This window comes from Camelus bactrianus, chromosome 24 (genome assembly GCF_048773025.1).
Source record: "Camelus bactrianus isolate YW-2024 breed Bactrian camel chromosome 24, ASM4877302v1, whole genome shotgun sequence".
In the NCBI taxonomy this organism is placed as follows: domain Eukaryota; kingdom Metazoa; phylum Chordata; class Mammalia; order Artiodactyla; family Camelidae; genus Camelus; species Camelus bactrianus.
The window spans coordinates 22,629,122-22,637,160 of record NC_133562.1 but is presented as its reverse complement, the minus strand read 5'-3'; positions in this window follow the sequence as shown (position 1 = coordinate 22,637,160).

Below are 8,039 nucleotides of genomic sequence, written 5' to 3'. Positions count from 1 at the left end.
GAAAAAATGTACTGCCTGTTTTCTTCCAGGAGTTTTATAATTTCAGATCTCATGGTTAAATCTTTAACCCATTTTGAATTTATTTTTGTGTGTGGTCTTAGAGAGTAGTCCAGTTTGATTAAGCTGTCCGATTTTTCCCAGCACCATTTGTTGAAGAGAGTCTTTTTTCCATTGTATATTTATGCCTCCTTTCTCCTAGATTAATTACGCATTTAAGTGTGGATTAATTTCTGGGCACCTCATTCTGTACAGCTGATCTATGTGTCTGTTTTTGTGCCAGCACCATTTTGTTTTGATTACTGTAGCTTTGTAGTATTATTTGAAACCAGGGACCATAATACCACCAGCTCTGCTCAAGATTGTTTTGGTTATCTGGGTCTTTTGTGTTTCCACACAAATTTTAGAATTAGCTGTACTAGTTCTGTGGAAAATGCCATTGCTATTTAGATGGGATTGCATTGAATCTGCATATTACCTTGGGTACTATTTTCATTTTAACAATATTAATTCTTCCAATCCATGCACACAGTGTGCTTTCCATTTGTGTCATCTTCAGTTTGTTTCTCAGTCTTGTGTAGTTTTCAAAAGACAGGTCTTTTACCTCCTTAGTTAGATTTAATGCTAGGTATTGCAATCATTTGGATGCAATTGTAAATGGGGTGTAAAAAAAATTCTCTTTTTGACAGTTTATTGTTAGTGTATAGAAATGCAACTCTTTTCTGTATATTAATTTTGCATCCTTCAACTGTGCAGAATTCAATGATGAGTTCTAGTAGTTTTTTGGTGTCATCTTTAAGATTTTCTATGTATAGTATGAAGTCATCCACAAACAGTGACAACTTTAATTCTTCATTTTCAGTTTGGATTCTTTTTATTGTTTTCCTTGTCTAATTGCTGTGGCTAAGACATCCAATAATATGTTAAATAAAGGTGGCAAGAGTGAGCATTCTTGTCTTGTTCCTGATCTTAGAGGACATACCTTCAGCTTTTCATGGTTGTGTATGATGCTAGCTGTGGGCTTATCCTATATGATAATGCTCAACTCTTTCGGCTTTTGCTTGTCAATAAAACTTTTGATCTCTCCTTCAAATCTTAATGATAGCCTTGCCAGGTAGAGTATTCTTGGTTGTAGATTTTTCCCATTCATCTCTTTAAATATATTGTGCCAGTCCCTTATCGTCTGCAGAGTTTCTGCTGAAAAGTCAGATGATAGCCTGATGGGAGTTTTCTTGTATGCGATTTATTGTTTTTTCCTTCTTGTTTTGAGGACTTTCTCTTTATCTTTAATTTTTGTTTTTTTAGTTACAGTTATCTTCATGTGAACTTCTGTAAGTTGATCCTGTTTGGGACCCTCCGTCTTTCCCGGACCTAGATGTCTTTTTTCCTTTCCTAAGTTATCGAAGTTTTCAGCTATTATATCTTCAAGTATATTACCTGCTGTTTTCTCTCTCTTTCTGTTCCTTCTGGGACCTCTGTGATACAAATGTTAATACACTTGCTGATGTCCCAGAGGTCTCTTAAGTTGTTCTCATATCTTTTTTAAAAATTTTTATTATTTTCTTTTTTTCTGTTCTGCTGAAGTGATTTTCACGACACTTCCTTCAGGTCACTGACCCAGTCCTCTGTATCATCTACTCTACTGTGGATTCCTTCTAGTATATTTCCCATTTCAGTTATTGGATTCTTCATTTTTGGTTCTTCTTTATATTTGCTAAATCTTTGTTAAAAACTTCTAACTTGAACTCTGTTCATCCATTCTCCTGAGTACTTTGAATACCTTTATGGTCATTACCTTGAAATCTTTGTTGTGTAGATTGCGTCTCTCCATTTGACTTAGTTCTTCTGGGGTTTTATCTTATTCCTTCATTTGGAACATATCTCTCTGTTGACTTATTTTGCCTAGTTTGCTCTTTTTATTTCTATGCACTTAATAGGTTGTTTACATTTCCCAACCTTGGAGAAGTGGCTGTTTGTAGGTAATGTCCTATGTGTCCCAGCAGCACACTCCCCTCTGGTCACGAAAGCTACGTGCTTTAGGGGTGTCCCCATGTGGGCTGCATGGGTCCCTTTGTGTGGAAGGCTGACTGTTGTGGGTGGTCTGGCAGGCATGGCTGGCCCCCAGTCTAGCTGATTGCCAGGCCCTAACTTGTGCGGAGGCTGCCAGCTGCTGGGGAGTGGGGCTGAGCCACAAAGCAGTTGGTTGCAGGGCCCAAGTCTTTAGCTAGCCTGCTGGTGAGTGACCAGGTTCTAGGGTGTATGATGAGAATCCACGTCTCTGGGCTCTAATATTGCCCTCCTGGTGAGTGGGGCCCATTCTTGACATTCCTGGCTATGAGGTCCAGGGGATCCTGAAGCTGGTTTTGGCCCCCTAGTGGGTGTGTTTGGATCCTGAGGAGGCTGTTTGAGGGGCCCATGGTGGCCCAGAGCTTGGGTTGTCTTGCTACCAAGCAAGGTCATGACCCAGAGCATCCTGGGGCTAGTGCCAACCTACTGGTGGGCAGGCTGCCCTCTGGCATGGTCAGCTGTGCAGCTGCCTGCTGGTGGGCAGGGCCAGGGTCCAGAGGCCAGTGCTGGCTCATTGCTGGACAGAACTGGGTATTGGACCCCCAGGTGGGTAGAGATTTGTCCCATGGCAGCTCGGGGACTCATTGTGTCTTAAGGCAGCCAACCTGCTGGTGGGTGAGACTGTGTCCCTCCCTGGCTAACTGCTTGCCCTGAGGTGTTTCATTACTGGTGCTGGCAGACTGTGGAAGGGGCTAGGTCCTGGCACTGACAAGCTAGAGGGAGGTCTGTAAAATGGTGCCTGCCAGCATCCGTGTCCTTGTGGAAGGATGAGCCCCCCAGAATTGCTTCCACCATTGTTTATGTCCCCAGAGTGAGTGCCAGTTGCCTCTTGCTTTTCCTGGAGGCTCTCTAAGATCATAAGATGGGTCTGACCCAGGATTCATTCAAATTATTGCTTCTGCCCCAGGTCTTGGAACGTGTGAGATTTTTGCTTATACCCTTCAAGAATGGAGTCTCTATTTCCCACAGCCCACTGCCTCTACTGAAAGTAAGCCCTGCTGGTCTTCAAAGCCAAGTGTTCTGGCTCATTCTCACCAGCTGTTTATGAAGGTCCCAGTTTCTCCAGGTTTTTGCCAGTGTGTGTTATTTACTGCCTTTTGATTACAGCAACCTTAGTGAGTGTGGAATGGTACTGGTTGTGTTTTTGATTTGAATTTAACTAATGATACTGAACATCTTTTCATGTGCTTGTTAGTCATTTGTATGTTTTTTGAACAAATATATTTTCAGATCTATTGCCTTTTACAAATTGAGATCATTTTTATTGAGTTTTAAAGTTTTTTACATGCAAGTCTCTTACCAGATATGTGATTTTTAATCATCTATTTTGAGTTAATGTTTGTATATGGTGTGTGGTAGGGATTCACCTTTATTCTTTCACATGTGGATATCAACTTATTTTAGCAACATTTGTTAAAAAAATGTATTATTTTCCCCCTTTGAATTGTTATGGCACTCTTGTCAAAAAACAACTGACCATAAATGTTGATTTGCTATTTGATTGATTACTATTGCTTTGTAGAAATTTGTTTCTTGAGTATACGTGAATTAGGGACAATTTACCATAATTTATATCAGGGGTTGAATTAAGGATTGATTGTGCTCTTTTGAAGAATGCTGCTTTGCACTTAATCTAAGAATGCAGGCCCCTGGAGTCCCCCATAAGATGCTGAGTGTTTAAATTGGCTCCTCCACTTGGCAGAGTCTAAACTCTATCAGCTATTTCCTTTATCCTGGCAGACAGCCTGAAGTTCTGTTCAGCTTCTAGGACACTGCTTTTGTGTTTGAAAATGCTTCAAGAAAACACACAGCACCAACTGTCAGGCTTATCTGTCTATACTTCCCTTTGTCAAAGAGCTTAGCCCTTCAGATCTTGGAGGCATGGTAGCTTTCTAACACCTTCAAAGAGTTTTTCTGGATATTTTATCCAACTCTTCTAAGTATTCTCAGTGGGGGCACCAATCAAACATGAGTTTCTGCCAGAGCCAAAAGTATAAATCAAAGTTGTCTTCAGTGCATCAATAGAATTGCAATCTTGTTGGAGAACAATGAATAGATTCAACCTTTGAAAGAAATTATATATATATATACACACAAACACACACATATATATCATTTTGAGGCTTATTGTAGAAATATTCTCAAAATTTAAAAAGAAAAAAAATGTTGAATTACACAGGGAAGTCTTCTTTGGGAATCTAATCCCTGAGTGATCCAGAAAGAAACATAGAGCACTCAGCAGGCAAAGAGCTATGTGGAACCAGTTGTTCAGTAAAGTTCTTTAATAAACAACATAAATGAAATAAAATGTCAAAGAGCAGAGGGGATCTTGAGAAGAAAAATGCCTCTAGTAGAAAATATGTGATTCATATTATAAATCCTGCAATTATTCTATCATTGCAATTAAATAAAATATATTGTATTAATTATATCCTATGAATTCTACTACCAGAATTACTAATGCAACCGACAAATATATAATTATCAATTGGGAGGAAATAAAATTCAGTAAAACAAAATAAAAAGGGTAATAATACTAACCTTTCAATCAGTAACTAAATCAAATAATGCAAATGAAACTCCCTAAGATATTTTGACGGAAACATTTTTGAATTATTAACTTATTACTATTTGTTAAAAGTATTTAATTCATTGTGCTCTCATCTGGAAGTGACATAAGCTCCAAGCAGGGATGATTGACTAGTGATTTACAATACAGTTTTATTTTCTATAGGAACCACTCAGTGTTCTTTGGGTGAATTCCTGGCAAAGCACAGAGAACTGTTCTTTTTGTTTGTTTGTTTATGCTCTTGTCAGAGCATTTGCAGCATTTTATATTCTATTGATTTAGATAACTGCCCCAACCCCCTGCCCGAAGCCAGTTTAACCCATACATTACAAAGAAAAGCCAGGATTTTCTTAAATATTTCAAGACAAAATTTCTGTTTCTGAATGGTTGAAAAGAAGGAGTAACGAGAGGAGAAAGATGAAGAAAGAACCCTACTGAAATAATTATGAACCTGTCATGGTCATACCAGCAGAGGCAATGCCTTTTGCAATGGATAATGTGCTATTAAACTTAACAGTAAGGTTATGTATCTTAGGTCTCAGTAGAGAGCATTCTATTTTCAGAATTGGTTCATTCTTCTTTGCCAAGTAAAGATCAAATAGGCATTATTAGCAAATTAAAAAAAAAAAATCTGAACTCAGAATTTTAGACTGAGCCAGGGTTTAATGTTTTTAAACACAAGGTAATTCAATCCTAAGAGAGCAAACAGTACCTCCATGGACCATCAACATTTAATATCCTCTGAAAACAGTCCCAAACTCTTTTTTTTTTTCATTAGACACAGTAGCAGCCTATCTCTCCTGAATTCTAATCAACCACAGGAATGCTGGCTGCCAGAAATGATCTCCTCAAAGTGGGAAAAAAATTATATTATCTCAGACTAAGAAAATAATAATAATAAAGTAAAATTTCTATGTCACTTCTGGACTTTCTTACATGTTCATAAACTCATACAAGTAACAGAATTTGTGCCCCAATAAGAAGAAAAGTTGACAAACTGATTTAATCAAAATAGTCAGGCAAATGATCCTGGTCATTCAAAATATATGCTGTCAAATTATGAAATCATTTTAGATATTTTTGCCTCAGTTTTAAAATTAATATACAAATGCAGAAAGCAGGTTCTTTAAACAAAATGTAAGACTCTCCAGTGTAGTAGATTACAATGATGGCCTTAAATCTAGACCGAATTCTTTTGTCATGTGACTCTGCAGGGCCCTCCCACCATGAGCAGAATGACTTACACCACCCCCTGACACTGTGTTCAACCGTGTGACTTGCTTTGGCTAATGGGAAGTGACAGAAATGACCCAAGCAAAAGTTCGAAATGGTTTTATGTATTTGGGCCCTACCTTTTTAAAAATCTCTGCTATCAACATGAAAACATTCCCAGGCTGCTCTTTTGGAAAGAGAGGTATGTCACGATGATATGCTAAAATTGATTTGTATGGGTTTGCAAGACTTTATTGTTAAGTATTTAAGAATTTTGTGAGCCAATTGTTAAGCCACTGGTAGCTTGAAATTGGCCATGATGGGAGTATTTGTGTCACAGAAATGTGCAAATTCTACAAATCAGGTCTTCTTTGCCCTTCCTTTTTTTCCTTTAGAGACAATTTATCAACATACCCCACTGTAAGTGGAGTAGAGTCAAAACACGTCAGTTTCCCCAGACACCAAGCAGCCAACTCCCAAACACATGAGCAGAGCCAGTCAGGATCAGCCAACCTTCCTAGCAAGTTCTCACCTGACTTCACGCATTTGAGTAATAAATCTATGTGTGTTACTCACGTCTTCTGGCTACTTTTTACACATTACTGGAGCAATATGCAATAGATATAACAAAAAATAACTTAAAAATAAATGTAAGTAATTACCGTGATACAAAACATGAGATTTTTGATGCTTCCTGAGACTTGAATCAAATATAAGCAGAGTATATAATAAGTGAATAATTACTTCATTGCTTATTAAAGAGAGAACATAATTAGTATTTATTGGGTACTTAAAATGTTCCAAAAACTTTATATTTTACACCCATAGCAGCTGTAGTATTATTATTTTCCATCAGACAGCAAACAGAGATTGTATTTTGTAAGATGGCTGCAGCAAATTATCCATATTGTATACTCTTCTTATGTGACATAGACTCTTTCCCATTGAGAGAATATTCCTGCCTCTTAAATCTAGGAATTTCTATGACTGTGACGGAAATGATGCTATGTGACATCCAAGGCTGAGTCATCAAATATAGCATAGCTTCCACCTGGCTCTGTTGGAAGGCTCACTCCTGGGAACCAGCTGTTCTCTGGGGGCCCAGGTCACATTCACAGTCCCCATGTAGGAGTTCCAGCCCAAATTTCCAACTGAGGTACCAGACAACAGCTGCCATTAACTTCCACACGTGAATGAGGAGGTCTTCACTGTGACACCGGTCTCAGACACAATCATGGGAAGGAGCATTTATAATCTAATCATGCTCTGGGCCACTTAAAAACCAGTATATAAAATGGAGAAATTATGAATAATTTTTTTGGGGGGATTTTCAAGTCTTAAATATTTTTAATTCTAGGGAAATTAAGTTGTGATAAAGAGACATTTGATGAGAAAAAAACTCACATGAAGCAAACTTAGGCCTGTGTAAAGGGACGGCCAGTCCTTCTTTTTCAGAATAGTCTCCTTCTCACAGAAACAGACAAGATAATGGGGATATTTTATGATTCAGTTGCATCTCAGACCTCCCAAATTCATGCTAGGCTGCAAACCTATAAGTGAAACCCAATTATTGGAAGTCTGATCATCTTCAACGTTGAATTCTTATATCTCCTCTTTAAATGTTCCTCACCCTCTTCTTGTCCACTCTGGCTAGAACTAATCACTTCTTTCTTGGTGCTGTCATGCAGTGTTATTTTCTGGTTAAAGCACAGTGTGTACTTACAACTTTGTGTGAGCTGTCTTATTCAATGCTCATGACAATAGATACTGCTTTTCCTATTTCCTGATGAGGTAAAAAAGACTTGGAGAAACTCACCGACGGTTGTTCTTGAACCCTCTTCTGATGGACTCAAGACCAGAGGCTTGGTCTACTCTACCATTTTCCTCCTTGGCTTTCATTATTTCATGAAAGAATTATGTAAACTTTCCTTCAAAATGATCTCCAGGCCTTCAGCTTTATCATCCATAACCTTTCAGAATATCCACAACAGATTAATTTTGTATAAATATTTAAGCATATTAAAACCAGTCATTAGTTCATCTTGACAGACCACAAGAAGGAATACAAGTTCCTTCACCTGACTTTAGAAGACCCCATTTTTTAGTCCTAAGCTTCTCCATTAGTTTTCTCTCTCAGTGATTGGTTATCCTGCCTGATCCATCCAAGTTGACTTCTCTTTGTGTCCTTAAAACA